Below are 17,012 nucleotides of genomic sequence, written 5' to 3' on the forward strand. Positions count from 1 at the left end.
ACACTTACACACTGTTGGTGGGATTGTAAATTAGTACAACCATCATGGAAATCAGTATGGAGGTTCCTCAAAAGAACAGGAATGGAATCACCATATGACACCAAGGAGTTTTAATTCAGTACCACATATAAATAAATAAAATAAAGGTCTATCAACATTACAAAAATAAATAAATAAAGGAATACATCGAAATAATCTGCCTTCTTGTATACTACGGAGCCATTCAAAGTGCAATGGGAAATCGGCTTTTCAGAATATCCACAAAAATGTAAAATAGCTAGAAGTAAATTTGTTAGGAATTATTCAAGACTCCTAATATGAAAGAAAATTGTAGAGCTTTTTTAAATAAGAAAAAGCTAAATCAAACAAAATATTGCCTAAACATACATATATGTGTGAGAAAACTCAAAAGAAGATCAGCCTGAGGTGTGACAGGGGTCCTTTGCCCTCTCTGCTGAATGGTGTGCCATTGTTTGAGTAAATCTACTGTAATAAAGAGGAACAAAATTATGTCATTTGCAGGAAACTGGATGGAACTGAAGAGCATCATTTTGAGGCAAATAAACCAGACTCAGATAGTCAAGGGTTGTATGTTCTCTCTCATATGTAGAAGCTAGAGAGAAAAAATAATTTTAAAAGGGAGTTCATGTAAACTAGTAGAGTAAGGGATGAGGTTCAGGGGGAGAGAGGAGGGAAGGAAAGGAGGAGGTTACTGGGGAGGGAAGTTGACCAAATTGTGTTATGTGCAAGTAGAAATATGTCACCCGTGAGTCCCACTGTTATGTATGATCATAAATAAAAATGTAGAATAAATTAAAAAATTTAAAGTGCAACAAAAAAGATTCTGGTGTCAGATTTCTGGGGGCAAATTATTTAATGTCTATACCTCAGCCTTCTCATCTTTAAAATGGATTACTGTATTAGATTGTAGTGAGGATTAAATGAATGAATACACACAAAACATTTAAGACTGAAAATGGGAAGTTTCATAGAAAGGTTAGATATTAATAATAATCTTCTCCTTCTCCTTCTCCTTCTGTAGAGATTGAACTTAGGATCACTTAACCACTGAGCCATATCCCCATCCCATTTTGTATTTTTAAATTTTGAGACATGTTTTCATTAAGTTGCTCAGGGCCTCTTCTAGTTGCTGAGGCTGGCTTCGAACTGTTGATCCTCCTGCCTCAGCCTCCAAAGTCACTGAGATTACAGGCCTGTGTCACTGCACCTGGCAGCATACTAATATTCTTTAGGTGTGTGAATATATGGGTATAAAGAAAATGTAAAAGTAACAAAAAGAATAGATACATTAGTCAGGGTGGGGTCACCATCTCCTCTCCCTGCTAAGTACAAATGAGCATTTTCTGATTTATCAAGTGATTTGGGGGCCTCAGGGATTTCCTGGTGGGATGGTGATGGGATGGGCCTAATGATAGGATGGGCCTAGACATGGTGTGGCTCTGCATGGTGTCTGGGATCTGGAAGTTGGAAATCCATTTCTTCACTCCACTCTGGGATGCCCGGATCTGAATTTAAATGCTGTTCCTTTGGATCTGAATTTAAATGCTATTCCTTTGGATCTGAATTTAAATGCTGTTCCTTTGGATCTGGATTTAAATGCTGTTCCTTTCTCCGGCAGCTTTACTGGGGAGCAAGAAGACTTCTGCCCTCGAAAAGGTTCCCAGAAGGTGGACCACCCCTGAGCCTGCTGACCAGACAGTGGCTGTGAGAATGCTTCCGGAGTGTAGCCTCCCAAGAGAAAGCAGCCCACCTTCTTGTCTCAGGGCTTTCTGTGGGATCAGCAGGTAGGTGGCAGTCTCTTACAGAAAGGCACCTGGCTCTCAGAGAGGTGAGCCAAAAAGAGGCACAGGCACGCTCTCCCCCAGGACTCAGACTCGGCCTTTCTGAAAGGGATAGGCCTTTCTGGAACCTTTCTCAGGTTGTTCTTGGAGTGGCCTGGCCATCCTCCTCATTCCTGGGGTGCTTCCTCTCCTGAATCCTGAACCAGACATTGCCCAGTGACTCTGCAGGCCCCCCGCCTCTCCCCCTGCCACTCAGCAAGGGTTCCATGATGCCCAAGAGCTCACACTACTTGCTAAGGCAGGCTCTCTGCTTTTGCAAGTAGTGGAGCCCCTATCTCACCCCAGGCAGGCCTGGGAAGTGCTCTTCACCTGCTTTGTGAATTGAAATCCTGCTTCTCCCTGAAGCCTTCCTGGTTCACGCAGCCTGAAGACCTTCAGTGCCGGTGTGTCTTTGGGGCCCTGTTATCCATAGGCTTCCTCTTTGTCCTGCCAGCATGGGCTCTTGGAAAACGGACAAGCTTTTGCCCACACTCTGAATAAAAGTCTATACACATCCATTCAGTCCTCCCTTTCCCAGGCGCCCATCACAGGTAGGCAAATTGGTGTGACATCCTTGTGCATCTATGCCACTCTCATCTTGGCCCTTGCGGGGCTCTTTTTAATTTAATTTCTGTGTTTCTTTACATATTTGCTCACTTGTTATTGCCCCCCACCCCCAATCTCCTTGACTCCTGTTTGAGGGAACCTGAATTTTGGAATGATCTGATTGGTCCTTCTCTTTCTTTTCCAGTTCTGGAGGGGGGACCCATGCATCCTAGGCTAGTGCCCTACCACCGAGTCACACCCTCGTGCTGTTTTCTCACACCTATATGTATGTTTAGGCAATATTTTGATTTAGCTTTTCTTATTTTTTTTTAAACTGCTCTGCAATTTTCTTTCATATTAGAAGTCCTGAATAATTATTAACAAATTTACTTCTAGCTATTTTACATTTTTGTGGATATTTTGAAAAGCCATTTCCCATTACACTTTGAATGGCTCCGTAGTATACAAGAAGGCAGATTATTTCAATGTATTCCTTTATTTATTAATTTATTTTTGTAGCTGTCGATAGACCTTTATTTTATTTATTTATATGTGGTGCTAAGAATCAAACCCAGTGCCTCACACATGCTAGGCAAGTGCTCTACCACTGAGCCCCAGCCCCAGCCCCTTGATGTATTCCTTTTATACCTTATAAACCAATTTCATTTTCAGGGTTCTAATAGTTTCTCAACAGATAGCCTTGAGTCTTTTAGACTCAGGATAATCATCTCCTCCGCTAATAGCAAAAGTACTGGAAGGAACCACACTATTATTTATAAAGATACGATTTGGCTTGGTTTTGAACTTCACCAGAAGGAGACCTGTCTTCAGGGACTGACTTTCTCCCCTGCATACTATGGTACTGGGTCACTCCTGATGTTGTGTGCCACGTGGGTCCTTTGCTTGCTCTGCTGAAGGGTGTGCCATTGTTTGAGTCAATCTACTGTAATTTATTTATCCACTCTAGTTAATGGGCACTTGGTTATTTCCAGACACTCTATTCAAAAACATGCAGCTGTGAACATTCTGGTCTGTGTGTGTTTCTCAGAGTATGTGCAAGAGCCTCTTTGGATTTTATGCCTGGGAGAGTTTGCTGGGTGACAGCCTCTGCTATCTTTCAGTTTTGTAAGGTACAAGCAGATTGTTTTCCCCAGTGGTTATCTGGAGTTGCGCTCTGACTGGCAGCGCAGGGCCCTCCTGTGCCCCGCCTCTTCTCCAGCTCTGGGTGCTGCCAGCCTGGTTACTCTTGCCCTTCTAATGGTGTAAAATAGCATCTCGAGGGGGTCTTCATTTGCATTTCCCTCCTCACTGGACGTTGAGCATCCCTAAGATGTTTATTGGACAATGTGTCTCCCCTTCTGTTTCTGCCTCTTGGTGACTTTTGTCCGTGCTTCTCTTGGATCCCTTGCTCTTTTTCTGCAAGATGGGCAAGAACTCTGCATGGATTTCGGGGTGGACCCGCCCCCCTGGTGCAGGGCTCACATCCTAGTCTGTGGCTTGCTTTTCACTTTCTCTCAGGTGTCTTCACCTTTCTCTTTCCCCTCCCACTCGGAAGACCTCGCTAGTGGACACTGTGTGTGTGTGGGGGGTGTCTTGGGCCCCCGAGAGCCGGTATAGACGGACCCGCTCCTCGTGTCCCTGGGGCTTCAAGGGACCCCTCCCACTCCACTCGGGGAGGGCGGCCTGGCCGGGAGCCCTCGCGGGGCTGGGGTGGGCATCCCGGGCAGGGTGGGGGCGCCCCGGGTGATCACTTCCGCTGCCCACCTGGGGGCCGGCGCTGTGCGCTCGGCTGGGCAGCAGCGGCCGCAGCTCGGCTCCCCTGGGCCCTGGGTCCGGCTCCGGAGGCGGGGGCGGGGCCTGGCCTGCGGCGGGCGGGGGCGGAAGCTGCCCGAGCAGATAAGGGCCGAGGTCGGTCCTGCGGCGAGACGGTGCGGGGCGCCGCCTCCCCGCCCCCGCACCTCGCCGGGCGGAGCCCGCCCCCCCCCCCCGCAGCTGGGCATCCTGGCCCGGGAGCCGGGGGAACGGTGGGGGTGGGGGCCAGCCTACCGCCCCGCTCGGGACAAGTGACAAGTGACAGCCGGGCTCCACGCCTCGGTTATCTCGGCGGGAAAATGGGGGTAGGAGCCCCATCTCCCCTCCCCCACGCCGCTGGGATAGAACAGGGGCCGGCGAGAACAGGCCTCTGATCGGGGCTGTGGTCCTGTTCTGCACGCGAGGCACTCCAGCCACTCACCGGCCAGCCGCCACCTCCTGGCTCATCCCCAGAAGGCCCTGGAGCAGCCTCCTTCCCCGACCTCCTTCACCTGTGGAGTGGGAGTAATCCGGGTCAGAGCTGAGAGTGTGCAAGGAGGGGGACCAACCCTGGGCTGTTGGAAGCCAAAGTCCCTCCTGCAGCATCTCCACACCAGGGGACTCATTTTTCTCCTCACATTAGGGTCAAGTCCCTCATCCAGTGACTCGGTTCTCAGATGCAGACCTGGGATTGGAACCCGCAAACATTCGTCCCCGTTCTAGCCACAGGGAATGCTGCTTTGTCACTTTTGAGGTTAAGTGCTACTGGCCCACTGTGTGCATGGCCAGGGTGGGGAGCCAAGGGCATAAACCAGGAGGCTGCTCACCCTTCTGGATTTTATACTCTTTGTTCTCATGGGCGCCTGAGGCTGGAGTTTTTCCAACTCTGACATTCTCCAGCTTGGATCAGGAGAAGTCGGAGAATCTGGAAGAGTGCTACGGTTGAGAAGCCGAGTGACCAAGGGCCTGGGTGGTAGTGACCCTCCAAAAGTTCCAAGTTGCTCTCCAGATGAGAAGAGGCACCACTCTACTTATGGTTCACATAGAATCTCTGTGCGGCTGGCTGACTGGAGAACTGAGTTCTCATTTGAAAACTGCTCCTCTCTAGCCAGAGGACCTGGCACCAGCCATTCTGAACCCCAGTCTTCTCATCTGAGAAAGGCAGATAATCTTGCAGATGCAAAAATTAAGACATTGCCTGATGAATCCAGCAGCTGTTAAAACAGTCCTGGCTGAAAGGGAGGAGCCCTTGCCAGGGCAGAAGTTGGGGCCTCCAAGTTTTTGTCTCAAGGAGGGAGTCCCTTGGGTGGGAGCCGAGAAGTTCAGCTCCAGCATTGTCCCAGACTAGGAAGGGTCAGGGTGAGGCCAGGGGCCCTGGGGGGCTAGAGAACAGAAGCGAGCCAAGGTTCTCACCTGACTCAGGCAGGTGAGAGGGAGCAGAGGGAGGAAGTGGGGACTTCTGGGAGGAGGCAGGAGGGGGACTGTGGTGTGATGCTGGCCACACGATCACCCGAGGCCCCATTCCACAACCTCTCATTTGTCCCTCATTGCAGACTTTCGACTTAGGCATTCGAATGGGGAAAACTGAGGCTCAGAGAGGTGAAGTCGCTTGCCCAGGGTCACCCACTACACATGCTCCAGAGCCTGGACTCCTGTAGTCACTGCCTACAGTGGTGTGCTCCCTGTCCTCCGACTAGGAAACAGAGCCTCAGGGTGTCCCCATGCCTGCCACACCCTCCCAAGAGCTTCAGGCTGATGGCACTTAGGAGATATCATCAGGAGAGGTGGCTCAGTGAGAGCAGAGAGCTGGAGTGAGGGAGTGAGCTCACCACCTCAGGACAGCTTCAAGTAGAGGCATCTGGAGCCTCCATCTTTGCTTGCTGATAGCCAGGGAGCAGGAGGAATGTCTCAGGGGCGTAGGGGACATGGTTCATAGTGGCCCTAAAACTAGCCAAAATCTGTCTGAAATTTCTGATGTTACCTAGAAACTCACACAAGTTTTCAACCTTTTCTTTCTTTCTTTTTTTTTTTTTAAGAGAGTGAGAGAGGGGAGAGAGAGAGAATTTTTTTTTTTAAATTTATTTTTTAGTTCTCAGCGGACACAACATCTTCGTTTGTATGTGGTGCTGAGGATCGAACCCGGGCCGCACGCATGCCAGGCGAGCGCGCTACCGCTTGAGCCACATCCCCAGCCCCTCAACCTTTTCTTTAATAGTGGGATCCCCCGACCCTTTTTTAAAACATTTCCCCTCTCAGTCTTCTACCTGAGTGGACGCTCCAGGCCAGGGCAGCAGGCCGTGGTTCTGTTCTGTGGCTGTGTATACCCCGTGCGAGCACTGTGGACCACAGCCCCCAGGGCTTGGGAGAAGAAGAGGGACAGGGCTGAGTAGAGACCCTGCCTGTTGTCACTGTCCGGGGCCAGCCCAGCTTCTGCTCAGAGAAGTGCTCTCTTCTCCCACAGACACATGTTCACAGTCCCGACAGTCTCATAGCAAATCTCAGATGCCCCTCCCCTCCCTTCGTCCTCTGAGGGTCTTTGGTTCATAGTGGTCACTATCTTCATGCCTCTCTGCTGGGCAGCCTACATTCATGTCCCCAGACCAGCACGACCCAGGGATTTTTGTGCCTCTCAGGAAGAAACTTGAGCACAGAGGCACCTGGTCCAGGGATCACCGTGAACAGGGTCATTGGATGCCCAGGGAGAGTCTCTGGGCAGGTGGGGCACCTGCGCCAGAGGAGAGATCTGGGTGCTAGCTAGGGAGGCAGGAGGAACGAGGGAAGGGGAGGGAAGGCCTTGGGGTGTCTGGGGGCTGCTGCCTGGCAGGTCCCTGTGCCCAGGCTAGGGAAGTTTCTTATTTCTCCTGTTCTGACTTCCCCCTTTGATTTATTATAGCCATGAAATGCTCTGCTCTCTTCTCTTTTCCTTGCTGTCCCCCGGGGCTGGAGGAACACAGGCCTCCCAGGCACCCGGCCTCAACCTTGCTGGACTCCCGTCTCCTTCCAAGGGCTGGGCCTAGGGGCCAGAAACAGAGGTGAGTTGGGCAGCAAGGGGAGGAAGGGGAGGGACCCAGCCTCTCAAAGGCAGGACCTTCGGGGGCAGGCAGCGTCTTGCCTGGGCAGAGAGTGAGGCAGGTGTGGATTTGGCAGCAGCAGGCTCCCTAGGGTGGTGGGGTGGAGAGCTCTGGGTCAACGCCTCAGTAAGGCTTGGGAACAGGCCTTGTCATGTCTGAAGGCCTGGCAGCCCTCAAATGCCAAATAGTAGGTCACAGAATGGTTTCTCTGTGACCCCTGACCCCGTATTTGGATTAAAGGGTAGCCAAAGTAGGCCTGGCTTAGGCCCATCTGGGAATTGGGCTGAGAATCCAGAGGAAGGAAGGCCTGAGGCTCTGGTCCCCAGGTAGATTCCGGGCTCCTCCAGGTCGCAGCTGGACAGTGCTCTGAGGCCTGGCCCACGGGGGGAGTCTGTCCAGCTCCTCGGCAGGCAAGGTGGCAGGAGCATTTCTCCTAGCCCCTGTGCGGTGCCTGTGGTAATGGGGCTGTTGGCGTTTTGCAATGGGCCGGGGGTGGGGAGGCAGTGCACACATGCTTCCTGTGGTGACTGGGCGCTTCCTGTTTTCTCAGGCGCCGGCCTTGCTGCTGCCGATGTGGAAACAGGGGCAGCTGCAGCCAGGGCGGCTCCAGGCTGGGCACCCTGACCCTGCCCAGAGGAGCCGAAGTGGGCCCACAACCCCCCAGGCCCCAGACCTGGGCAGTAGATGGCCTGAGTTCCCCCCACATGAAGCCCCTACCCCTTCCTTCCCCAACAGCTTCCACCAAGGGGAAGGGGCCAGGCAGGGCCGAGCAGTGGTCCAGGAGGCCAGAGGGCCAGGGGTGAGAGCTCCAGGCTGGGAGTCAGGGCACGTGGCTCTGGGCTCGGCTTTGTCTGGAGCTGAGCGCCCGCTGGCCACCTCTCACCCACTCAGGCCTCTTTTTCTTTTTCTAGTACATGGCACCAGGAGGGAGAATCCTAGCCCATTTCTGCCCACTCATTGAACTTTACTTCCCAAGAGGCGAAGCTCTGGGGACGGCACTGAGGCTGGGCCTCCCAGGTGGGGTGTGGGGAAGACCTAGGGAGGGGGACTGGAGAGGCTGGAGGGGGTAGGAGAGCACATGCCAGGTGGGGGCCAGCTGAAACAAGGCTTGGCAATGGGGGCCAGGACCAACGTGAACAGAGAGAGTGGAGGGACAGAGGGACATAGCGGGCGACAAGTTGATTCAGAAGGACGCAAACATGGGAGGAAGGTTGTAGGAACCTCTTCATCCCGGCAAACCCCAGGAAAGGGTCTGACACCCCATCAAAGGAAGACTGGTGGTCATGTGCAGGGTGGGGGCAGGGCCCGGCTTTCCATCTGCTAAGGGGATGGAGGCCCCTGGAGTGTGACACGGGGGTCCTTGGAGACCTGTGCCTTTCCCCACCTGTCAGTCTGCCTAGAGGGTCATCATTAGGGTCAGGTCTTGGGATTCAGTGCTGCTGTCTTCCTGAATCTGTTTTGTTTTGTTTTAAGCTGATATTGCAAGAAAGGGAGGGGAGATGACTTTGCTTCTTGTTGAGTTTGCTGACAGCGTCTGGCCTTTGGAGGAGGAACATCTTTGCAGAAAGGCCAAGGCCCAAGCAAGCCCCTGGGGCCTGACCAGTCCACTGATTGAATCAGCCACCCCCTTGGTCCAGGACGTTCTGAGATGCCTGCCCCACGAGGAGCTCCCCCTAAATCCCAAGATCTACCATCATAGCACAGGGACTGGGCCCAGCCAAAGAGGCCTCAGAGGTCCCACAGATCCTGAGGCCCAGGCTGAGGGGCCATTGGGCCAGGCTGGCCCTTACCATCCTGTGCCCGAGGCCAGCCTGAGTGCTGAGTCTGCGGCACAGCAGCTGCTTCTGGCCACAAAGGCCCAGTTATAAATAAGTCCCATGTGGCCAAGTCATCAATTCTGCAGAACTCTGGCCCAGCTGCATCACTTCAGTGACCACAGGTCGGGCTGCCCAGGGTGGACCCCAGAACCCACCCACCCAGGCCAAAGGCTAATAGGCTCGAAGCCCCCTTGGGTCCTCAAATTTCTGTTTGAGTATCTGCAGCTCTTGAAACTTGGGCCTCCCTGGACACAGGCCACAGAAGGGACAGGGCCCATCCTGCCTGCACAGAGCCAGCAGCTATTTACAAACCGAAACCCAGAGAAGTGAAGTAGCTGTGGCCAAAGTGGCTCCAGGCCCCCAGCCCCCACTCCCACTCCATCCCCGGCAGTGCCCCCCTATGGCTTCCTCTTTCCTTCCCACACAGCACCCCAACCTCCTACTGCCTGGCCAGCGTGGACAACCTGAAGCTACCCCACGGTGACCCCCAACCCCGTAGCCACCTGCCCAGGGCTCCGCTTCTCCTCTTTACCCCAGGACCCTGTAAGCGTGAGCTCCTTGAAGCAGCTCCCCGCCCCCCCACCACACACACTGGACCCAGCCCACCCCCGCCTGCACGAGGCACATTCCCACAGTTCTCAGTTCCCCTTCAGGATTGGAAAAGCTCCAACCCCAGTGGGCGCCATGCTGCTGGCCCTTGCCTGAGGGCGGCTCCTTTGGGTGCCTTTGACCTTCACAGCAGACAAGTAGGGGGTCAGCAGATGGGGTGTGCTCCTCTGTATCCGAGGGTTGCTTCTGGCGGGAGGCCATCACCCTACTCGTTGTCAGCCCCCTCATCAGGCAGGTGTGGGTTGTAGGCCCCTGTGCAGGGCGGATTGGGTGGGGACAGATGGACAAGGGTGGAGACCACAGCTCAACACTGCTTAAGAGCTGGTGTGTCGGCTGGTGCTGCAGCAGCGACAGGGAGAGAGAGCATATGACCATCCCTGGTGGCAGTGTCCCTCGCGTTGACACGAGGTTGACAGTTCCCCTCCGTCTGTATTCCCCTCAGAAAAGGCCTGTTCTGTCATCTCCGTCATAAGATGGAAACTGAGGCTCGGGGGGACCATGGGTCTGCGGCTAAAAGGTCTGGACTGAGATTCTAGATTCCACAAGGAAAATCTAAGCCCACGGCCTCGCTCTTCTGACCCCTGGCTCCACTGTGTACCTCAGTCTCTCTCCCAGAAGGGTGGACACTTCCCAGCACTGTGACAAGGATGGAGCAGAGGGGTCTGGAGCTCAGGCCTCGGACCCCAGGGCCACATGGCCTTCCCTGGCCCCGCCATGGGTGCCCACTGGCCCCTGCCTTTGCCACAGGCCCTGCCCCATTCCTTCCCTCTGGCCACATCCCGCCGAGGGAAACCCCTGGGTGAGCGCCTCCTGCCGCAGCCAGCTGGTCCACGGAGTCCCACCTCTCCTCTCTGAGCCGCAGATTTCAATTTTGTGAATTGTCACAAAAACCTGGAGCCAGGCTGGTCCTGGGTGTGAGCTGTCTATACAGCTAGGGCTCAGCCCTTGCCCTGGGGGAACCCATAGTCCTATGGGGACTTCAGACAAGTCCTGTGAGCTTCAAGGGAGAAACTGAGGCCGTGGGACGCTGCCTGGGGGGGGAGCACTGCTACTTGGGATGGGCCCTGAAGGACAGGAAGGAGTTCTCCAGCAAGAGCAGGGTGATGGGGGCTCAGGGCTGAGTCACAGCCCCGTGCCTTGGCTTCTCGGCTCCCATGGCCTGGAGGGCCGGTCCCTGCTGTGAACTCCTGCCCATCTGTCAAGGCCCATGGACATGCCATAGCACGACCAGGCTTTGCCTGGCCTGTGGCTCCTCACCTCCACTTCTCTCCTAGGGCCTGGAACAGACCCAGAGGTGAGGCTTCCTTGGTCCTAATCCGCTCGCCAGCCCCACCCGGCCAGGCGTCTGCTCCCGGGCTCCAGCCCCCGCTGTCCTCTGCTCCGAAAAGCACCGTTTCCCTTTTCTGGGTGACCACACACGCCATGCACAGGGAATTTCCATCGCAGCCTGCGGAGCCTCTGATTCACTCAGGCCCCTCATGCAGTTAACTCCTCCAGGTCTGGCCTCCTGCTCCAGCACCCTGGCTACCCCCAGCCCTAGCCAGACCTCTGGGCCACTCTGCACTGACCTTGGGCCCCGTAGACTCCAAGATGAATTCGGCGACCATCTCAGTGGCCCACTAGAGTCCGCTCACCTCCTCCACACTCATAGACCTAAGGCAGCTTTGGGCCGAGCTCAGGTTTGCGGGTAAGACAAGCCTGGGCTTAAATACCGATTCTGGCCCTTAGTCCCTGTGTGGCCTGGAGCCCGTGGAAGCACCCACCCTGAGCTGGTTTCTGTCTTTAAAATGGAGATAACTCCTGCTGTGGCCTCTGAGCCTACAGCGGAACTCAGTAACTCTTGGTTTGTTTGTTTTTCTTTTCTTTTCAAAGAGCTTTGCTTGTCCTACCATAGGGTCCCTACCCCAGCCCTTCTCCTGGGCTGGCTCTCCTCCCAATAGCTGGTTGCTCAAGGAGGGTGAGAGGGACGTGCAGCCTTGACCCCCAGGGTGGTGGGGCCTGTGGGCAGAGAGGCTGTCTCAGGCCTCTGCTCTACCAGTTTCCTGGCTCCCCACATTTCTGCTTTTCCCAGGAGCAGTGGAGAGGCCTGGGGTGAGAGCTCCAAGGGGCTGAGGACTGAGATGCTGAGCCCTGGGGACAGGGCTGAGCTTCCTTCCCTCTGGCGGGCACCTAGTCACGCACAGACATCATACCTGCGTTCTCACGGGCCCATGAGGTGTGTCCCATTGTTGTTCCCATTTTGCAGATGAGGAGACTGAGGCCCCAAGAAGTATCTTGCCCTCAGCCACAGAATGAGAGAGGAGGGTCAGGGATAGTATTTAAGGTCTTCAGAGGTGAAGACCTGATCTCTGCAGGACTCAGTAAGCATTTGTAAAGGCCAACCGAGGATGGACTTTAGTTCCAACATGCACTAATTGGAACCCTACTGTATACCAGGTAAAGACTTGCACAGAGTAGCCTTTAGTTGACCTAGCACCGCTCCAGGACCTGTAGAACAGGGTGCCTGAGCTCTGGAGAGAGGGACGAACCCCCCAGAGGCCTTGTGGCCAATCCCTGGGGGGAAGATCCTGGTGAGCATAGAGACCAGGGGACCTAGAGGGCAGAGGAGGGCAGAGGGGGCTCCACAGAGGAGGGTCTGGGTGGGGAAGCAGCTCCTCCTCAGTGAGCTGGTGTGGTGCTGCCCGTGGTGAGCAGACGGAAGTCGCTGTGGGTGGCGGTGGGTTTGAGGTGCCGGAGGCTGAGTGATGTGGCCAGGAGGTGAGCGCCCCATCTGTAGGCCTGGTCAGCCCGAGACAAGGGTGTGGTGGAGGGGGGGCTTCAAATCCCAGCGCCTGGACTCTGAGGAGGCAGGACTCTGAGGAGGCAGGTGCTCTGGGGGTTTGTGCCTGGGGCTACAGGGCTGGGGCACCCGAGTGGAAGGAGAGACTGAGGAAAGATGGGGCAAACCGGGAAGGGGGCAGTCTGAGGAGGCAGCCTGAAGGAGGTGAGCCTTGAAAGAGAGGCCCTGGGGTGTGGAGGGCCGTGGGCCTGTGAGCCAAGGCTGTGGGAGATTGAGAAAGAGGTTCTGGGAATGTTGAGCAGCGCCTTCTGGCTGGGGTGGGGTTGGGGCTGCGTGGGGTGGAGGAGGGGGAGGCTGCCAGCTCCCCGTGTTGGAGGCCCAGCGTAGGCTTAGAGGCCTGAGAGCTAAGGAAGACTCCTGGGGAAATACCCGCAAGAGACCCACAGGCTCAGCTCCAGAACACAGGCCCTCGGGCCACTCTGCAGGAGCTCTGGCCCCACTGCCAGCCTCGTGCCCTTGGGCAAGCCCCCTCACCTCCCTGGGCTGCATCCCCCCATCTGTAAGGTGGCACTGATCAGGTCTGCCCCCCAGGAACAAGGAAGGGGAAGGAGCCAAGGCAGGTAGACAGTAGGGGCTCAGTCAGGGCCAGCCTGGCTTGCGCCTCAGGAGCATCTGCCGTGGTGGCCAGCGAGGGTCAAGGTCTCAGGCAGACCTGAGTGTGCACCTCCCTGAGGCCTGGATTGACTGAGCCACTTCTGAGCCTCAGTGGCCGCCTCTGTACCATGGCACCAGCTTGAGACTCGGATAGGAGCGAACGCACCCTGCAGTGGGCCCTTTGATCTTGGAGTTAAAACTAAATCCCACACTCCCCTCTTCAAGGTCCTACCCGACCTGGCCCTGTCTGGCCTCACCCCCTGCCATTTTGGCTCTGTTCCCAGGGACCACCTCACCCTCCTGGGACATGGGCGCTAGCTGGGCCCTGCTTGGAACTCTTCTTCCAGACACTGCCGGGTGCCCTCCCCCAGCTGCCTCTAGGGTTTGCTCCAAGGTGACCTTCTGGAGGAGGCCCTCCCTGCTGTGCCCCAGCCCAGGCTTCTCCCAGCTGCGAGGATCCCCCTTCCCAGCGTCATGGGATTCCTCGCTAGTGGCCATTACTTTCTGGCATGCAGGGACACACGCCATCTACTGTGTCCCCGGCTCCTCTCCTGCCGGAGAGCAGGCACCCTGGAGGCCAGGAGGCAAAGGCCTTCCTCCCCTGTCAGCCACATGTGAAGGCCCTGCCAATATCTGCTGGCCATCTTCATGCTCTAAGGAGCCAGCAGTGCTGTGACCAAAGTTTGGGGAGAGCTGAGGGGCCCTAGTGACCCAGGCTGGGGCCCCAGGGTCCTTTTCCCAAGTGTCTCAACCCTGAGAGGAAGTTGCAAGACAGTCATCTCGGTGCACGCCATTTCCCGGCCCAGGCTCAGCTCGGTCGGTCGGGCCGACTTTCCCAGCCCTGGGCGTGAGGCCTGCGTTTTTGAACATGCGCTGTCACAGCTCCTGGGGGACGGTTCATAGGAAAATGGGAGGGGTGACATTTCCTCACTTCCCAGCTCTTTTAGGCCGAGGGTGAGGGGTCTGTGAGGTCTGGGGTCAGGTTCCCCTCTGTGGGCTCAAGCTCTGGGGACGCCTGCCCGTTTCCTGCTGCTTACCCACCCTGCAATTGCATTAGCACCCAGCCAACCCCCATGGGCCACCAGCCCAGTGGGGACAAAGGGCCACCCCACCCCAGGCCTGCCTGGCCTCCGTGTCACTCTGCAGGTCACCCACTTGTCCAACAGGGTGGGGAAAGATCACCGACAGGCACTGCGGGTAGGAGGGTAAGAGGTGCAGTGTTATTAAGGTCACTGTGACAATAGCTATCTACTTACGGGTCTGTCATCAAGTTAAAAGTGCGTTGCCCTTCAACCTGGTGATTCAACTTTTGGAAACTTATCCTAAACATAAGCCTGTTATGTATAAACCTGCACGTGTGTAATTCACCACATTTTCTTGTTGCAGCCTTATTTGCAGCAGCAGAAGACTGGAGACACCCAGTGCCCATCAATAGGGGACTGATTACAGAGATTAGGACCCTGGAAAAGGGTCCAGCAATGAGAGTGAACACAGCAGGTTGGGACAGAAGAAGCCGGACCCCAGAGGCTGGGCACAGCATCCTTCTCTTCCTCTCAAGATTCAAATCTGTTCAGATAAAAACTAAGCTACCACGTTAGAGATGCTCATAAAGAAAAGTAAGGGGTGGGAGTGGAAGTGTGGCTCACGGGAGGGCTCCCGGCTGGCACGCACCAGACCCGGTTCTGCACCGTACCAAGCCGGGAAAGTGTAAGGAAATAATTTCTAAAAAAAAAGTTAGGACAGAAGTAAGGGGATGTTTGAGGTGCTCTGGGTCCTGACAATCTTTTATTTCTTTTCCTAATTTATTTTTTAAAATTTTATTTATTTTTTTCCTTTTTTTTTTTCTTTCCCCAGTGCTGGGTCAAACCCAGGCCTTATATATGCTAGACAAGTGCTTTCCCATTGAGCCACACCTTCAACCCTTCTTAAGTTGCTTAGGGTCTTGCTAAATTGTTCAGACTGGCCTCAAACTTGAGATCCTCCTTCCTCAGCCTCCTGAGCTGTTGGGATTACAGGTGTGCGCCACCATGCCCGGCAATGTTTTCTTTTTTTTTTTTTGGTGGTGGTGCTAGGGATTGAACCCAGGCCCTTGTGTATGTGAGGCAAGCACTCTACCAACCGAGCTCTATCCTCAGCCCAATGTTTCATTTCTTGACCTGGATAATGTTCACATAGTGTTAGCTTTATAATTAAATTGTACATAAATATTTTATGTGCCCTTTTTTATGAATGTGTCTTTCATGATTTAAAAATCTCACAGCCTAAGGAGGGGACACACACTTATAGTTCCAGCTACTTAGAGACTGAAGCAGAAGGGTCTCTTGAGGTAAGAATCGAGGATAGCCAGACAATACAGCAAGACACTGTCCCCCCAAAAACATCACAGATGCTCCTCTGCATCCTGGTAAACTAAGTCAAAAATGCAATTGATACACTTGACTTACTGCACGTCCCAGCTCAGTAACACGGTGCACTGTAGCTCAGCCTTCACCCTCAAGATCCTGTGGTGACCGAGGACTGTGGTGGCTGCCACTGCAGCATCTGGAGAGTCTCGGATTGTGTATCACTAGCCCTAGAAAAGATTCCAAGTTCTGGGGCTGGGGTTGTGGCTCAGTGGTGGAGCGCTCGCCTAGCACATGTGAGGCCCTGGGTTCGATCCTCAGCACCAAATATAAATAAATAAAAAAAAGGTATTGGGTCCAACTACACTAAAAAATAAATATTTTTAAAAAAAGATTCAGAATTCAAAATTCAAGCTGAGCACCGTGCACACCTGTAATCCTAGCTATTTGGAGGTTGAGGCAGGAGTATCACAAGTTCAAGGTCAGCTCAGCAATTTAGCAAGATCCTGTCTCAAAAACAAAAAGGAACCAGGGATGCAGCTCAGTGTAAAGCCCTCTTGATTCAATCCCCGAAACAGGAAAAAAAAAAATCAACATTTGAAGAACTTCAGTAGAAATTTCTACTGAACGCACATCCTTTTCATACCATCGTAAAGTCAAAAAATCCCAAGTCGAACCATTAAATCAAAAAATCCTTGGGCTGGGGATGTGGCTCAAGCGGTAGCGCGCTCGCCTTGCATGCGTACGGCCCGGGTTTGATCCTCAGCACCACATACAAACAAAGATGTTGTGTCTGCTGAGAACTAAATAAATAAATAAATAAAATCTTTAAAAAAATTAAAAAAAAAAATCCTAAATTGAACATCGTAAGGAAGAGACCTTCTGTACATCTAAACAGTGGAATACTATACAGTCCTTAAGAAGGGCAAGACAGCTCTGTAATCATTAATGTGGAATGGATTTAGGGGGGAAGAAACAAGGGGAAGTGTAATGTGTTTAGTGTGATTCCTTCTGTATAAAATAGAAAATTGACTTTATCTATCTACATGCTTATGTCTGCTTAGACCATCTCTAAATGCACACAAGAGGACCAGGTAACAGGGGAGACCCTCTGTGGAAGAGGAACTGAGCACTTGCTGACCTTTGTGCTCTTGGTATTTTGTACCACGTGTCTGTATTATCTATCCCAAAAATAAAATAATGAAAACATTTTTTCTTCCTCTGTTCCCTGGAGACCCCAGGATTCTTGGTTCCAAGCCAGTTTCCTTCCGACCAGAAGGAGTCAGAGCCACGTTCTGGCAAGGTGTACCTGGTGACGTCTGGCGAGTCACAGACCCCGACTCCCACTCGCCTCACTGTACAGGAAGGAGGCTGGGGCCATGCCCTGGGTGCCGCCGCCTCCTGGCCTCTGCTGTCCGTGTCCCCCACCTTGCCTCTTGTCCCCGGCCCGTCTCCCTTCCCCTCTCCCTGCCTGTTCTCTCCTGTCTCGCCCTTGGCCCTGGGCAGCTCTCTGGGCTCTCTGCACCTGTCAGTTCCATTTCTCTTTCCCTTCCCCTCTGCTC

General features: G+C 53.9%; 1 long non-coding RNA gene across 1 annotated transcript; it reads left to right on the top strand.

Annotated features, from left to right (window-relative positions):
- Positions 1-1,665: 1,665 nt before the first annotated feature.
- LOC113190071 (uncharacterized) lies at positions 1,666-14,865 on the top strand. Its single transcript, XR_003301731.2, has 3 exons — positions 1,666-1,805; positions 7,072-7,210; positions 14,495-14,865. It is a non-coding gene; the product is annotated as an uncharacterized LOC113190071 (long non-coding RNA).
- The last annotated feature ends 2,147 nt before the right edge of the window (positions 14,866-17,012 follow it).

Source organism: Urocitellus parryii, chromosome 4 (assembly GCF_045843805.1).
Source record: "Urocitellus parryii isolate mUroPar1 chromosome 4, mUroPar1.hap1, whole genome shotgun sequence".
Lineage (NCBI taxonomy): Eukaryota > Metazoa > Chordata > Mammalia > Rodentia > Sciuridae > Urocitellus > Urocitellus parryii.